The 16525-nt window shown below is 37.0% G+C and overlaps 1 long non-coding RNA gene across 1 annotated transcript; it reads right to left on the bottom strand.

Annotated features, from left to right (window-relative positions):
• Positions 1-2615: 2615 nt before the first annotated feature.
• Positions 2616-14212, bottom strand: LOC106152173 (uncharacterized). The gene is made up of 3 exons (XR_001237305.2): positions 13838-14212; positions 5612-5838; positions 2616-3227 (listed from the first exon to the last, which is right to left on the bottom strand). It is a non-coding gene; the product is annotated as an uncharacterized LOC106152173 (long non-coding RNA).
• Positions 14213-16525: the final 2313 nt, after the last annotated feature.

The following is a 16525-nucleotide window of genomic DNA, read 5'->3' as shown; positions in this document are numbered from 1 at the left end:
CATCCTATCTAGAAACCATGTGAAACCTCTTTTATAAGATTTAAGATTAATTTAATTGTGAAATATTGAATGCGCCATAGAGGAATCAATAATTGCTATAACTATTATGACCTCCAAAATGTACATTATGTTTGATAATTATGACTTCAGTTGTGCATGCTGCCAAAAGCGGAGAACAGTGAAATTATATTGTCTACCGCATTCTTGTAGTGAATATTAAAAAAAATGTTATACGATGACGTAATACGCCCTAATGGCGCTTTGACGTTATAATACCCTATACGTTGCCCAAACCTCTCAAATATCACCCTCTGATTCGTGGTCTTTCAATTTGCAATTAGCAAATGAAGACAAAATCTGTATTCCACTACTTGTATTAATTTCAGCCAAAGGCTTGACCTTTGATTTCCTGCATTCACACAAACAGCCTTTCCTCGGGGATATCTGCTTCCATGTTCTTCCTTTTTCATAACTTGTGGCTACCTAATATGAACTGATATATAAAGAACATCAAATAAACTCGAAATTATGAAGATACTGCAGATTATCATTCACTATTGAAGAGGGGAAGTAATATTTCAATAAATGGCATTCTGTTTTATTGCTAGCTATTTGAAAAGGTGACAGAAAAAATCTTTGTCACAACATTCGTGTAGCGCGTTGTGTGGATTTTCCTAAATAGTAATAACTTTCACGTGCAAACAAGGATTTATGTTACCATATTGTTTCTGGCGGCCTTTTTGTGTTATTGGAATTTTCAGACGTGGCATAACAAAAAGTGTGCCAAGGAAGAGATAACCAGATAGTGTGCTAAATTCCATGCTTCCATGTGAAGAAGTAGTAAGAAAAGAACTTGGGCCTAAAACTTTTTTTTGTCATTTGATATATTGTATTTTTGTCTCTTTGCATTGTTTTCACTTGCACGAGAAATATAGTCCTCCAAATGGCAATTACTAGATTTCAAAGCGATTGGTATTGTTGGTGAGACATTTGCACGTATCTTTTTTTATTCGTGTGCTCAGAACAGGAATCTTGCACATTAACAGAAAATTTGGCTTCTTTGCGTGAGATGTTGTATTGACAGTTTTACCTTTATGGTATGATAAAAACATTGTATCAGAATAAGCGCTTAATCTATTTGCATTCGTTTTATTACAGCACAGGACAAGGGGTCAATACATTGTTTTATAACACATATATTTGACATTGCAATTTGAATAAAGTCTGATTTTCCAAAAGTGGCCCGGATCAAATGGCTTGCACGCGATCTCATGGTTTCACGTGCTGATCTCGTCATTTCACTACTTTCTCGATTAGGTTTTGCACGGGATAAATTACCAGACCCGTAGTGAGCAATTTTAAATGGGGCCCCTTTTCTGAAAAACAGTAGACCTATAACCATGAAACCTTCTTGTAACTTTACCAAATTTTACCCAGAGCGGATCTTTTGCCGGCAAAAATGGTGGTTCGTTCGAACTTCCGAACCCTCCTTGCTATGGGCCTGATTACTGTACCAAGATAGAGCATTGGAAGGGGTATAATTATGATAAAAACTACAGAAATGAGTATTCACATGTGTGGAAACCCAATAAATATCTCTTCCGAAAAATCACAGTTCAAACTGGGATAAATCTTTGCATTTTGCACTTTTATTTTGGCATTTTATGATTGCATTCCATGTCTTCATGACTATTTCACGAAGCGATATTCCTTTAATACTAATCATTTACGCCCGTGTTCCATTTAAGTTAATTTGACAGAAGGTCTTTGATAGGTCTCACTGGTCAAACACACGACTTGAAATAAGCGCCAAAGGAATAGGCTTATACTTGGCCACTTTGTTGAATACGTGCGTCACGCTGCGCTATATTTCAATACATCAACCATGTGGTACATATCTGCCCAGCATTAATTACGTGGGATTATTAAGTTCCGCACGAGCAAGTCGTGATGTAAAAACATGTTTTTGTCTTAGAATCACCCTATGAATTTTTTAACGTTTAATCATCCAAACAGATAATTCAATGTTTTAGACACACCTATGTCGAAGGTCCTTTTAAATTTTCGCAGGTTGCACAGAAGCACCAATTACACGAATAGAAATGTAATCAACCAAATTATGTTTTTAATGACATTGTACTTTGGTTATTGCTCGGTAAATTGTCAATGTCTGGTCTCAACCTAGACATTAGGGTAAAGACAGTGACCTCTTGGATCTAATTAGTGCAATTATTTTGATTAATTAGCATAAAGGGACCTACATATACGTTTACAATGTCTTTAACATTTAAACTGCATTACTTGTTAAAAATATATACTGGTTTTGGACGTAATGATACACGGGATTCTTAATGGCGAGAGTCAGCAAGGTATTTTGTTCGGTAAAGTCGAATTCTAAAAATTGATGTAGAAAGCGCGTGTTTGGATAAAATTAATCAGTGGTTCGCCCTGTCGGACATATCCATCATCCACAAGAAGTGTGAACTTGACAATGATATTCAAGGGAAAAATTGTCGTTAACGCAGTCTTAAACTGTTTTAGTACACAATTTCTTAACAGTTATTCCACACATTTTCCTTACAAGTGCGATGGTGAAAGATGTAATTTATTTTTCACAATCTTTTCTTTTTAATTCTACCTACTGTACATGTTGCCAATTGCGTGTGGTTAACATTACCAGTGCATGGAAGTCACGCTCAAATGGCATCGTGCGCAGTGAGTTTCCTAAAATGTACTTTACCGACGACACTTGTCTTTTATTCCCAAGTCTCACGATTCTCGGATCAAGCTTTGTACTTCATATGGAATAATAAAATCAATAAATACAGATGAAATCTGCCCAAAATATCTTTAATCTTTGGATACAATCAACACCTCCACAGAAAGTATACATCTCAGCTGTATATAAATAATTTACTCAAGTTGTTGAATCTAAAACTCGAATTGTTTGTGCAGGCGCAAGAACATTTAAGCCATCTGGTCATTTTACCCAGTGATAGGTCTTTCCAGAACAAAAGTGGTCTTAACCGAGCGTTAAAATATCCAACTTTGTGCCCATGTCTTTACCGGATATTGATATGTATTTGCAGTGTTTGAAATTGTTGGTCAGGAAATGAAGCAAGGTCGTGATAACTTTGGTTGCTAGCGTTGCCGCACTACGACGTGGCTGAACTTGCTGTGCATAGGTTTTTCTCAATACTTGGGCGGAGTAGGAGTTTGGTTGATACCTGAAGAGAGATATGAAAAATAATATGTAGGAACTTTCTCTAAATATGATAAAGACGTATTTTATGACATTGAATACTATATAGGAGTATTAAGCATTAACGAAAAATTTTAATTCAAATGTGAAAGAAAGAAGAACTAACATTAATGCTATATGTATTAAAAATTGCAATGAAAGTTCGCTGCACAAACTGATTCGCTCGAGGTTTTAAGAATGGTCCCGTTCCACCAAGTCATCACATTAAAAAATGGCGTTTTCAGTTGCGTCCTCTTAATTTGCCTGATCATTTCAAACTTACATTTAACAAAGAAGACCGTAACGAGAATTTATAGCCTAGGGAAAGCTTCATTACACAAGTCCCAGTGTCGCTTCGCATCATTCAACCAATGTCAATGTATGTTTTTAGTTTCACGTGTGAAAACAACATTATTCAATATTCATGAAATGCCTTCAAGCAGATTTAGTTGCCTTTTCCTTTCTATACATATAATTTGTCCCTAGAGCAGGGGAACACGTATTTATATCAGAAGTTGTTTTTTGATGAAGAAACTGAATATTACGCCTCTGAAGTATCGTAGACGCGTGTAACTTTATAAATTTCATCAAGTATTTTAACGGAAAACATTTGATAATTCAAACACTAATTATGATGTTACATTGAATTAGTTTTAATCTATATGCTACACTCCTTCCAAGACGAAAAATAAAGCGCACTACCTTAGAAACTTCTTATTAAGAGGAAATCAAAAAAGCAAGTAGTTTACTACTGTTGGTAAATTAATCAATATAAAGGCGATAGCCTTGACATGTAACATGTAACATGTATCTGCGTCCCCACTGGAACATTGCGGTTCAATGAATGCATCGGAACAGGAAACTTAGGAAACGTTTCGATTGTTGAAATTTTTATTGAACTCGATGCCGATTGTCATCCTGTTCCAATCTCCGCACATAACTCTTCCATCCTTCTTCTTAATTTGTAGATGGATTTTCGCATACCTAGTTTCGACGCTGTTTACTAACTTGGATACAACTAAAGGATTGCTTTCAGAAACAATGGGAATTCCTTTGTGTCTTATTAAGTTCGTGTTTTCATTCCATTCGAGCGGAGAATGGTAACACCCTGATGGACTGCGTCACAATAAACCCCCCACTTTGGAATACTGCACGCATGGCATATTATAACAGTAAGTAGCAAATAAAATTGCTATAGGACAACTTGTATTTCTTTAGTTCAATAGTGCCATATCTTTATACGTGCTCCAACTCTATATGTTTAGAAAAAGATATATTATTACACCGTATCACATAATCTCATGTTGTAATAAACATCTGACCAATCCCTAGTGGAAATATACGCGTAGAAGGCCAAGCTTCGTATAGTCCTCTGTATCAAATGGGACTATAAATTATGGCTATTTGCCGCCATAACTGGATTAAGTATATTTCCCGGTGGACTTCAGATTTACGACGAGCCCCGCTGGACATCCCCAATGACCGACTTTATTACTTTGTTCTCCACAAAATCTAGGTATTTGCTCATCACAACCTGTTTCTTGTTATTGGTATGTAAATCAAGAATGTGTATTTCCATGGTCAAGTTGACAACAATATGTGGATAATTTATCTAATGCACACGAACGTGTAGGTTTCTCCATTCACCTTTTTTCTGTGCGACTGTTTACGTGTAATACCTTCAAAATAAGCGAGACCAAGGAGATGGGCCCAAAAATATGATTCTATGAAACATTTGGTGGTGAAGTAAAAAGCACTAGATGATTGTTGGTGTAGTGACAACAAAAATAAATCGATCCATTCACTGTGGATCGATGACAAGGGAAGGGAGATTAACGGATAGTTAGGCGCAAGAAATGATTAACCCTACTAGTTGTTCCAGCGTGTAATTATTATTTTCTATTATTAATTTCCTTTATGATCGGCAGAAAGATTTCTCTGCTTCACTGCTTCACCCCGTCTTTTAATATGAGATAGGGCATTATCAGTGCACTAAAAGAATGTGAAGAAATAATTAAATCAAAACATTGGACATTGGAATTTGAATTTGAATTTACAGAGAGAACTAAATATGTTGCTGCATTATTTTAAATATGTTTGTTCATTCCTTTAAAAGGTTGTGGTCATGAGACCCACAATAAGATATTCTCGGATATTCTATCATTCCGCCTGATTCACCTTATTTTACCCACAAAACAGAAAAAAAGACAAATTTTAAAGAATGGCATTTCCATGTATGGTCGCTTAACCTTTTGATCCCATTATCGGCGGTCAGCGCTTTTCTCTAATAGAACTTTTGTTTTGCAAGTGTCAGCGTTAAAAAAACACCTTTATATTCCCTTCCCATAAATTCTCATGCTGGTGACGTACCTTCTAACACAAATCACGGCACTGAGCGTGGGTTAAACCAGCTGAGCCTACACAATTAGAAATGCAAGCGCCTCTTTTCGAAAAGCTGTTGTATAAACCTTCTGGTTTTTCTAACCGTGGCCAATGGCGTTGGCCCAGTTTTTCTAAATAATTGAGTCTGTCGGCGATCACTTGGAGAAGCCTATAGGGTGACATTCTTTGTTGGTATCGGTATTCGCTGTCTTCATCTGAAATTTAAAACAAGATATTAGTCAGGCTACTCTCTTACACAAGGAGTGACGTTAGAGCGTTAATGCACTGCAGCAACAAATGTAACACTTTCAAACCCGTTTGGATAATTTTTATAGAGCTTATAAGACAGAAAATACTTATTCCTTATTAAATACTTATGACAGCAATTTTCAACCAATTGACTTTCATGGCATTTTAACAAATCCGTCATTGCTTTGCGGTTGATTTCGCCATATCTTTTATCAATAGGTAAAAAACAGATTAACGTACTTCAAGTTAAAACCCAATAAAATTTCAATAGATATAAATGTATCAAGGCGTCCACGAACGTCATGTATTTATAAATAAACGTTTTAGCCAGTCTGTATAAGACAAATAATTAGCGAAGATATGAGACCTTAAAGGAACGTTAGCCAGCTTTCTATCGATAAAACCTTCTATGGCGTAGTGGGGGTGGTGGATTAAGTTTACAATATGGTATTACTGCAATAACTATTAGATAAGAACATGGAGGAATTTAGAATTTCATCATTTAAGAAACCCGTTGAGAGCAACTTTTCTTGTGCATATTAAAGCGAAAACTTGGAATAAAAACATAAGAAAAATTCCGAAACCACAATTATTGAAATATTTATATATCACATATAAGCTATTTACATAAGATCCGGCATGGCACCTACACATTTAACCATCAACAAACATTTAAGGGTGGATGCTGCATTTCTGTGCAACATATCGGTCAGGACCGTAGCCGGGGGGAGGGGGGTGTCGAAAGAACCCCCTTTACCGGGAAAAGGTCCCCTCTGGGTAAAATTTTATCTAGGTACACGAAGGTTATATGGTAAAAGAAAGGTCCACTTTTTAAGAAAAAGAACCCCCCTTTTGAAATTGCTAGCTACGGGCCTGTTTTTTTTTTTTTTTTTTTTTTTTTTTTTTGTTATTCAGCAAATTATTCCTCCTCCACATTCTCATTGCTCCCCGGTGCCCTTCTTGACAAAACAAGGTTGTTATTTTTGTTGGAGGGCACACGGGCGTAAAATGCGAGAGAAAAGAGTAAGAAAGGGAGGATGTACTGGCGATACCTTGAGCGGATGTAGCCAACTGACGTGAAAGGACACACGGTTTTCTTTTGATTAATATATGATGTTACTTGTAATGTTTGTCTCAAAACTGTCGATTTTTCAGGATTTGATTTCTTTTTCAACCAATACCTTGATATCACCAACAATTCTAATTTGAATATTCTTTTTTACCCGAATAATGGCTAACACATTTTTTACTGTCCGGTGTATCAGGAATGAAAGTCCTAGGAATGGAAGTCCGGGCTCCCATATGATAAGTCCAGGTTAGGGTTAGTTGGAACATTGGGATTAGTATATGGGACGAATGTCACCTGTACAAAGTAACGGGAAGCGGACTACGGTTCCTAGCGGACTTTCATTCCTGTTACACCGGTACTACTCTTGAATTATGGCCAAGGGGTACCTCAGTTTTGTCATCCCCAACGCAAACACCTGTTTTAGAGCCAACTTCAGCTATACAAATCATATCTTTTGCACTTAACAATGAAGTATATTGTTCCAACGGTTTAATAAGCGGGCGGTATTATTCAATAAATGCCACAAAATAGCAACCAGATATTTGCGTGCATTTTATCATCTTTGGTTTCAGTTCTTTTGAATGCTATGGTCGTACCTCAACATGTTATTTCTCGGAATGCCGTTCTTACGAGGTGTACCAAACTTATCCAATTAAATCGCATTATTTCGCCTGTGCTTAGTCGTTGTGTGGTTACCAAGTTAAATGGTTTAATTTGCTCACTGTCGCCGCTTAAGTACATTACTAAAGGAAATGAAGAAACTGACACTCGAAATCTATACTGTATGTATGACGATATGTAAGACGATATCTTCAAGATGGTATTTGTGAAGATTATTTGAACAACCGACGAATCATTAAAAACTGTTACTAACAGTGAAACCAGCCATTATTGGCATTACTCAGGTATACTGAGTTGGAGGCATTTTTTCAGATTAATCTCTGAATAAATCAAGGCATACACAGACTTGACATTTTATATAGAATATTATGATTTCAATGGTATTTCAAGATTAAAATGTGTTATTTCTAAAACGTACACCCATGCATGTGGATTATGAGAATAGATTAATGTGTAGTCAGGTGTGTCAGTAACAATTAACTGACTGTCTTGTCTGAAGCACTGCTGCATTACGTAATGTCTGGTGATTTCTTTGGGAGGCACTCTTTGGACTAGGCTAAGGCAGAGCATGGTCAGTCGAAAAAGTTTCAATATTTCGACAAAGGCTGCACAGATGATTTTGAAATTTTGAATACTTATAGCTGATGTTACGGTGCGTAAACTGAGAGAAGCATTGTTGCATTGTCACAGCACTGTTGATATGCGCCAAAATGGCGCAAAACAGATAAACATTGCCAGACAGATTATTGTGTCGCTAAGAACGCTCCGCACAGTCTTACAGAGATATGCCCAGACTACACAGAGGCCATGCCCAAGACATCCAGAACTAACCACAGGGAAACAGGAACCATTGTTCTTTCGGTTTCGCTGATACAAATTAACAAAGACACCCAATTCCGGTCAGAATGAGGGTCAAATTGTCACCAAAAGGTTTTTTTTAAGGCCCATCGTAAGCTGCAGACTGGTTTAAGCAGGTTATTATACCAGGCGGACCTTCTGTGGGCAGCACAACATCGCCGTCTATTTCTGCAATGAGTTGGGAACCGTTAACTTTTCTGGGCATAATAATGGAAATATATGGTTTCACTTATGAGGTCAGATTTTATCTGAGCTGCAACATTGGTCCAATTTGAGTTCACAAATATTCCGAAGAGGCCTGCGACTAAGGGACCGTTCACATGGAAAGTCTATTTTCTAAAAATCTATTTTCTATTCGCGGTATCTTGTGATCACGGAAGTAACTGGCTCGCGTTGCCAGTAATTACGCCGCGGGATATTCAGGGCACAGACCGTGATCACAAGATACCGCGAATAGAAAATAGATTTTAGAAAATAGACTTTCCATGTGAACGGTCCCTAAGCTTGTGTCGCTTCTAGAGCGACTTGGGGCGGTGGGAGCATCTGTATTTGGGGTGGAATTCACGTTGGTGCCCAAACCAACCTCATTGGTAGCCATCGATAGTAACCTGAACCAGAACAAATAGACAAATATTCTAGAAAACAACCCCCTTTGAACTATTTTTTAGAGTGCACCTCAGGAACAAATCTACTTAACAAAATAAAAAAACTACCCACGCAGAGCACCTGTATTTAAAGATTACTTGCAGAACCAAGGAACTGAGCAGCTACTGCGGCCATCAAGATCGCCAGATTTGAAGCCTAGAGACAATCACTCGCCGAATTATCGGTCCACTGGTCTTACAACAAACCGACTGATTCCTGGAATATTATTCCAGTCCTAACTCCAACAAATCTGTCAGAAGCAATACCCTGCCACTTTAGGGCCCTAGTAGCAGCCAGATGAGGCCAGACGCACGATTGACCATTGCTGTGACTAGACACTGATATCTATAAGCGTCCCTTGTGAAGCGTATAACTCTTTAATAGATGACAATTTTGAAAATATGGAAATTGAAATAACGCTTGAAATGGTTGTTGTACAACTTACAAACAGCCATGTATTTTTGTTTGCTTAGTTAGGTGAATTCAATATAAGAGCTGATGTCACAATTACACTGCATAGATTATTTAAAGTTAAATTAAAACAAGATTTAAACCCGTGTTTTCATTTATAAGTCGGAAAAGTAGGGAAAAAATCAAAGAAAAATGATTTGGAAAAAATATTCCATATTAAATGTCAAGTGTGTGTGTGTGTGTGTGTGTGTGTGTGTGTGTATATATATATATATATATATATATATATATCTTACTGACGGGTAAGGAGGGGCATATTCATGCGTCGATAAATCAGGTCCCACAGATCCAATTAGTGGCAACATTCTAGTCGATCATATTGTTATCTGCATACAGTACTGGGCCTGATAGTATTTGTCCCATTGTACCCATCATTTGTTGTATAACTTTCTATCATAATATGTAGGTAGCGTGGTGAATTCACTTATTGATGTTGTGCACCAAAGACTTTGAATGGGTATTCAGACGCCATACAGAAGACCCTTTCGCTTCATTTTAGTAATATCCTCAATTCGGAAACTGATAAAAAAGTTAGTCTTTCATTTTTACGTTTAATCACCCAAGACAGAAAACACCATTTCTTCGGCTGAAAGACCAAGTTCCGACCATTGCCCTCAAGGCCGCCTAACAAACATCAAGTAAAGACACTAGTTAAAAATATGGATACCCCAAGACAATAACTGGTAGTAAGGTATTCATCAGTCGGACTGTCTTCATGAAGATATTGTAGCTGCAATCTAACGCTACCAATTTATTGAGCCACTTACTTGTTACAATGGAAACGTCTCTGTCCCGGTAATGTTGGTGCAATCAAGTAATACGCCTCAATTAATTTAATCCAAATTACGTTTCACACTGGGGATTCGGACTAATTTACATAATTGAATGGTGTTGATCCACGGACAATGTTTCAAGAGCAATTAGAGAAAACATTAAATTGAGATTGCAGTAAGACCACAACCTCGGGGGACATCCTGTTCGTTATAGCGAAGATTTCTAATTCGTGAGAGACAATGACAAAATAATTGGGGAAATTGTAAGTCAATGTTGTGTTAGAAGGGCCGAAACAAGGGGGTGGGATGTGTGATTACAATAAGACAATGTGAAATTCCTTTTGGATCTCTGCAGCATTCACGAACTATTCATTCTTCACTTTCACTGTCATTCCGCAAGATACATTGCTTGGCATTCAAGAAATATGCGCGTTGAATTATTAATTTCATAATTATGGCACTTATAGCTATTATGAAAGCTACAACAATAAGCTGCGATCTATTAAGAGACGGATTTTACGTGCAAAATTATATATGACCGCTAATCGTGGTATCTGTTGTGAAAAATCGACCACGTGGGCAGCGATAAAGACTAGTATTCGTGTTTTAAACAAACTACGTATGGCTATCCACGCAGTTTATGTTTTCACGAAGGTGAAACGTTGTTTTATTTTAGTGTAATAATTCTTAATCAATAAAGACGAGTAGGTTTTATTGAAGAGGCAACTTTTCAGTCAAGAATATTTGTAAGTGAAGGACGTTTGGTGAATTTTCGTAAATGAATTTCCACCCACTACTGGTTTTAATATTATGACACTTCAATTTGAGCTTTCCTTGTAAAGAAAACAGTAATATACCGGTCGTAAGAGCGTGACAGTTCTTTGTAGTATACCAAGTGCCCCCAAAGAGTTCTTTATTTAAACACAGTGTATACCAAGAACTCGGAGAAAAGCACGTGAACTTCGCGTTAGGATTCAATATATTTATCTGACAATATACGTTAGATACACGGCCCACTCTCTGATTTTATTTTTCAGACCATTTTTCTACATAAAAACAGTTTTAAACAACGAAGAAAATGATTTGATTACCAATATTTTTTCCTTTATATATAAATGCTATACTACACGAGCATTCTATCAGCTTTCGACAGAAACGTTGAAATAATCCTAATGACGTTGTTTTTGTAGTCTGGAAACTTTTTGTCGACATCAATAACCTACACAATTCTTTAAATGAATTTTTCTAGCAATATTAGTCGCTTCATTTGCTTGTGTGGCAGAACCAACCATTTAATGAGTGTATTTTTGTGAACGCGTGTGACGTTATGTTCCAACGTTGATAGCGTTCTTTTTTTAACTACTTGGCATCATCCCAAAGATCGATTGATTGTAATTATCTTTTGTTTTGTTTAGAAGCCATGGTCTCTGGCAAAGGCAGCGTAGCACTTTGTTTTGTTTTTTTATTGCTAAATGTTGGAACTTTGAACTGAATGTGTAGATGCCACTGCCGCTAATTTCATAAAGATCTTCACTGTGTCAACCTTTACATATCTCACAACCCAGCATCCCCAGTTCGGAAACAAAAAAAGACCTTTAAAACATGCTTTTGGTCTTAAGAGTGTCCCCACTCCATATTGCATTCTAAGTTATTTCCCACGGCGTAGCAGCAAAACCTCCTTAATAATGGGCTCGGAAAGAATCATTTGACTTTTTTTCCTGTGATCCGATTTTGTTCTTTGGTCACCGCTTTCAATCACTCTAGTTAATTTTCACTCAAGGTTGAGAGAGTACTCGCGTCAGGAAAGGCTGATGAGTATTTTACCTAGCATTCAGATTGCGGTTGGTATTGTTGTAATTAAACGATTTACTTCATCCATGTCAAGTTCTGTTCTTTTTTCTGCCCCCCCCCCCCCCCCTTATCCATCGTGAATAGTAGAACCGTCAGGCTGATTTTAACTATTATAGCAGGCAGTATGATCCATGGGCATTGCATCATGCTACCGACAAAAAATATCTCCAAAAAGGAGTATATCATGAATAAACGTATGACTAATAGAATTATACCCCCTCTTGTTTCTTTAGCGGTTAAGCAAATGAAAAGAAACAATACCATATGGGTATGGTGTGTGGTTGACAAGGTTTTCTTAAGCATACTTCAATTTGGTGCTGAAACTGTAATTGACAATTATGCCAATTATACTTTGCAATCTAGTGTTTATGTGGATCCTGATGTGAAATAAGGACATGGTTTGAAGTAGGGTCTGTGTTTCATTAATTGGCTAGCTTTACTGCAGCAGGCCTAATAAAGGTTAATCAAAGTTGCACGAAAACCGTCGTTCCGATAGTTGTATGTTATATGTTCATGTCATAAATCAATTTCTTTTTACAAGAGAGAAACAGAAAGGGAGTTACGCCGAGAGAGCGGGAACCGCACGGCGTATATACAACACTTACTTCAGTTTCAGTCAGACTATCATTATTCCAAACCAATGTAAATTCAGAATAAAAACCCGGCTTCAAAGTATTCACACTATCTCAAAGAGACAAAGCTGAGTGGGTTTCCTTGTTAAATTGAGGAAAGTGGAGTGACCCGTGACATGTCCATGATTTTTGCATTAATTATCCCTTCATATTTTTGTTGGGTGTCTAACAAATATCTTGTTTAAACATTTTGAATATAGATATATAAAATACAGCCAACGTTTAACTGTAATTTTTTCACATGTAATATTTTATTACAATGTAGGAATATATGACAGTACACCTAGCAGCTGTTACTTTTTCTAAGAGATTAACAGCTTACATATACGACTGCAACAAGTTGAGAGATACACAAATGTACTTATATATAATATATAATAAAATATAATATATAAAAAACTGGGTATGTCAATACCATTTGAATAAAATGTATCATGCTTGATATAAACCTTCTTTTTTTAATTTGGTCTGCAGCCATCAGTTTTAAAGAAGCTGTTTTTTTTCTTAAAATGTGGACCTTTTGGCCATCTTAGTTGACTTACATGTATTCTGAAAAATAGCATACAATCTTTCCTAAATTTTGATTCAGAGTGGACCATTTCGGTCAAATTAAGTGCGCATTCCTAATTCCATGAAAGGTAGGGTCAGGCCTGTAGCAGGCAGGTTTTAGCCTACTCTTTACTTCCATGAAAAAAGACATAGAATCTAGATCAAAACTAAATGGTAGTTTTACCAAAACCCCTCCCCTCCCCCCAACCTTTGAGCCTGGTTAATTCAAGTGCTCCCCGTAAGTACTCTGCCTGCTTCAAATGTAAGGAATCTTTCTGTATGTAAGTATAACGTATGCATTACTTGTTTTGCTGTCTTCTATACATTTTGATTTCATTTGCATTTCTTGTACTCTCTGCCTGCAGTTTTGTAACAATGAATAAACGAACTAATGCTCATACATTGTGCTTAGCGTTTGACTCTCTGTCGCCTATGAAAAAAAAAAGAAAATAAGAAAATAAGGAAACAGTTTTAACAGAAAGGTTGGAAAACTTACCTGTTACTGGGATCCCCAATATCAGCGTTGCAAGACACGATAGTAATACTCCCGTTAAAAGTTTTGCTAGCATCATGCCGCTCTTTAAGTACTACTCAGTCTCTCTGTCTATATATATTTAAACGTATATTATATCCTATAGATAAAAGGGAATCCTTTTCTAAATGTGTTAATCCTTTATGCTGATCAAAACGGCTAGGTTGTCTACTATAAGTGCTCAGCTTGGCTTATTTGACTCCACAAGTCGGTGTTCTTCTAATTCTACCCCTCAAACAATCATGTTACCTCTAATATACCTGGGAAATGAGATGGCGTGGAATTCCCAATGTGACCAACGTGTGCGCGCGACTAGAATAGCTGATGGCATTGATTGGGTCGTAAAGAAAAGCAATCTTAAAATAGTAGGCCTATTGCATGGGCGAGGGCGTCTCTAAATTAATAAATTAACAGCCAATTATTGTTAGACACAATGTGATGGGTTTCTGAATCGCGTACACATTGGACACTTAGCAACCAATAAAAACCGGTTCCGGCGTTCTGTTGACATCGCATTTTGTCATGGTGACATATGTGAGTGCACCTCAGACGTGATCGCTTTAGCTTCATTGCGCAGTGATCATAATATTATAACCCTTTGTTGAATTAACTATTCACGGTACTGTTGATATGTGGCACATCGCACGCACAAAGTTGAAACATGCACACCCAAAAGACGACGCATCCCCTTGCATCGTCATGTATCATCGTCAAGGCAATGTATCCTTGTTTCTTGAAATCCAAGTATGTTATATGCCTAATTCTACAATCTATATTACGAAGTATATTACTATAATGCCTTATTTTCATCTTTTTTAGTCGTCTGTTCACTAAAGGTTGTTTTAGTTTAAACGCTTATAGACGGTAGAACTCGTATGTATCTGAAAAGTCTAATAATGTGTGAAATACAAAACAACTTTTTTCTTTTTTAACCAAAGTGACCAAAATTATCTATTCTGTTTTATTATCATATTTGTTCTGTCATTCCCAAACTATCTGGAAAGGATGGTTTTAACGGCGTGGCAAGCCTGTAAGCTGGTGAAAGAACAATACAATTTTCCTCCATAGGCTTAGTGATTCCGGTATATCATGTACATTGCGCGGTTAGTTGCGTTAATGCCACATTAGCAAATAGATAGATAGGGTACTTGGCAGGTGCCGCGTGCCAGAAGAAGATTGTCTTCATTTTCATAGCACAGTCAACGCCAAGACCAGGAAAGGGGACAAAAAAGGCGACGCTACAGTTTGTTAATCGTTAAATGAGCGTCCTACACTGAAGACTGTTGTCTATTTTCAAAAATTGAATACGCCTACGGTTGTTTCTTTTTTCCTGGCACCTCGACACGGAATTTAGACACTGGCATTTATTGGTCATTGGAGAGCTAGTTAGACACGTATATGATTGATGATTGATGTAATGGAAGGATAAAGAGTGTAGCTATCATGTCAGAGGCACCAACTTACTGTTTAAGGAAACCAGTGCATTGCAATAATATAAACAAGTCGCAATCCTCATAATTATTATCAGAATGATTAGAATGCTGCAACTTCTGTAGAGTGTATCTAGTTCATCCTGTTCATATTTGATGATTTAATAAAATGTGCACTATTTTTTTTTTTTTTTTGGGGGGGGGGGGGGGGGGGAGGGGGGAGGGGAAATTGAAAATTTAAAGGTAATCTATAAGGGATGTATCCGCCATTTTTTTCTGGAAAAAGACAAATTTCTCCCATTCACAAACCATTGCTTGACTCGTCCTTGCACTTGGATTTGATGTTTTATTCCAGTGTTTTAGTTGTAAATAACTGGGCAGTCATTTAGAACGCCATTTCTTTCTGTATATATCAGAAGTAACTTTTGACGTCAGGTGCTCGTATTTGTAGGGTTTTAAGGTCGGAATTCGGAAAGATTAGTGTATGATTAGGATATGTAGACATAGAAGGTGTAACTCTGCGAATATTTTAAAGGCGTAGGCCTACTGTGTACTTTTAATCTTGGAAACAAAATAAAAATAGAGGCTGTAACCAATATGAGACAAATATTATGGAGATCTAAGTTGAAAGGGGGGGGGGATTTTCATTTGAGCTATAACACCATAGTTTTTACATCAAAATATCTAGGTAAAAATCAGTCGTATTTCATAACCAGATATCTCTCACCACGTCATTGAAACAGACAGCAGCAGGCGGCCTGCCAAAATAGGCATGTCTAGTGATAAACAAGTATGAAAGCATAAAATATTTAAATTGCAATGTTTTATTTTAAAACATTAAAAAAGATATGAATGAATTTACAAATAACTGCAATGGGGTAGTTAAATGAGGGGATGGCCTGAGAATGTTTTTAATGTTACGCCCGCTAAATACAGGTTCAGTGGCCGGCTCCACACTGAAAAAAGTTTATTATACATTGCACCTTTTTAGCCATCATATTTCAGAAATTTGAGCTTTGAACTTCAAACATTTTTTAGCATCCCATTTGAAAATTATTTTGAACAAAGTCTAAATTCATTTGAGAGTTATCAGTAGAATGCACATCTGGGGCCTACCTATTTTGGCAACGCATATATTTTGGCAGGACACATGTAAGCTACCATCGACAACTTCTTGCTGGTTAACCCTAACTCGACAAAGCGTCGTGCAAAGAACCTCGAC

This window comes from Lingula anatina, chromosome 2 (assembly GCF_051362555.1).
Source record: "Lingula anatina isolate TDL-2025a chromosome 2, LinAna3.0, whole genome shotgun sequence".
Classification (NCBI taxonomy): domain Eukaryota; kingdom Metazoa; phylum Brachiopoda; class Lingulata; order Lingulida; family Lingulidae; genus Lingula; species Lingula anatina.
This window is presented reverse-complemented; position numbering and strand designations above follow the sequence as displayed.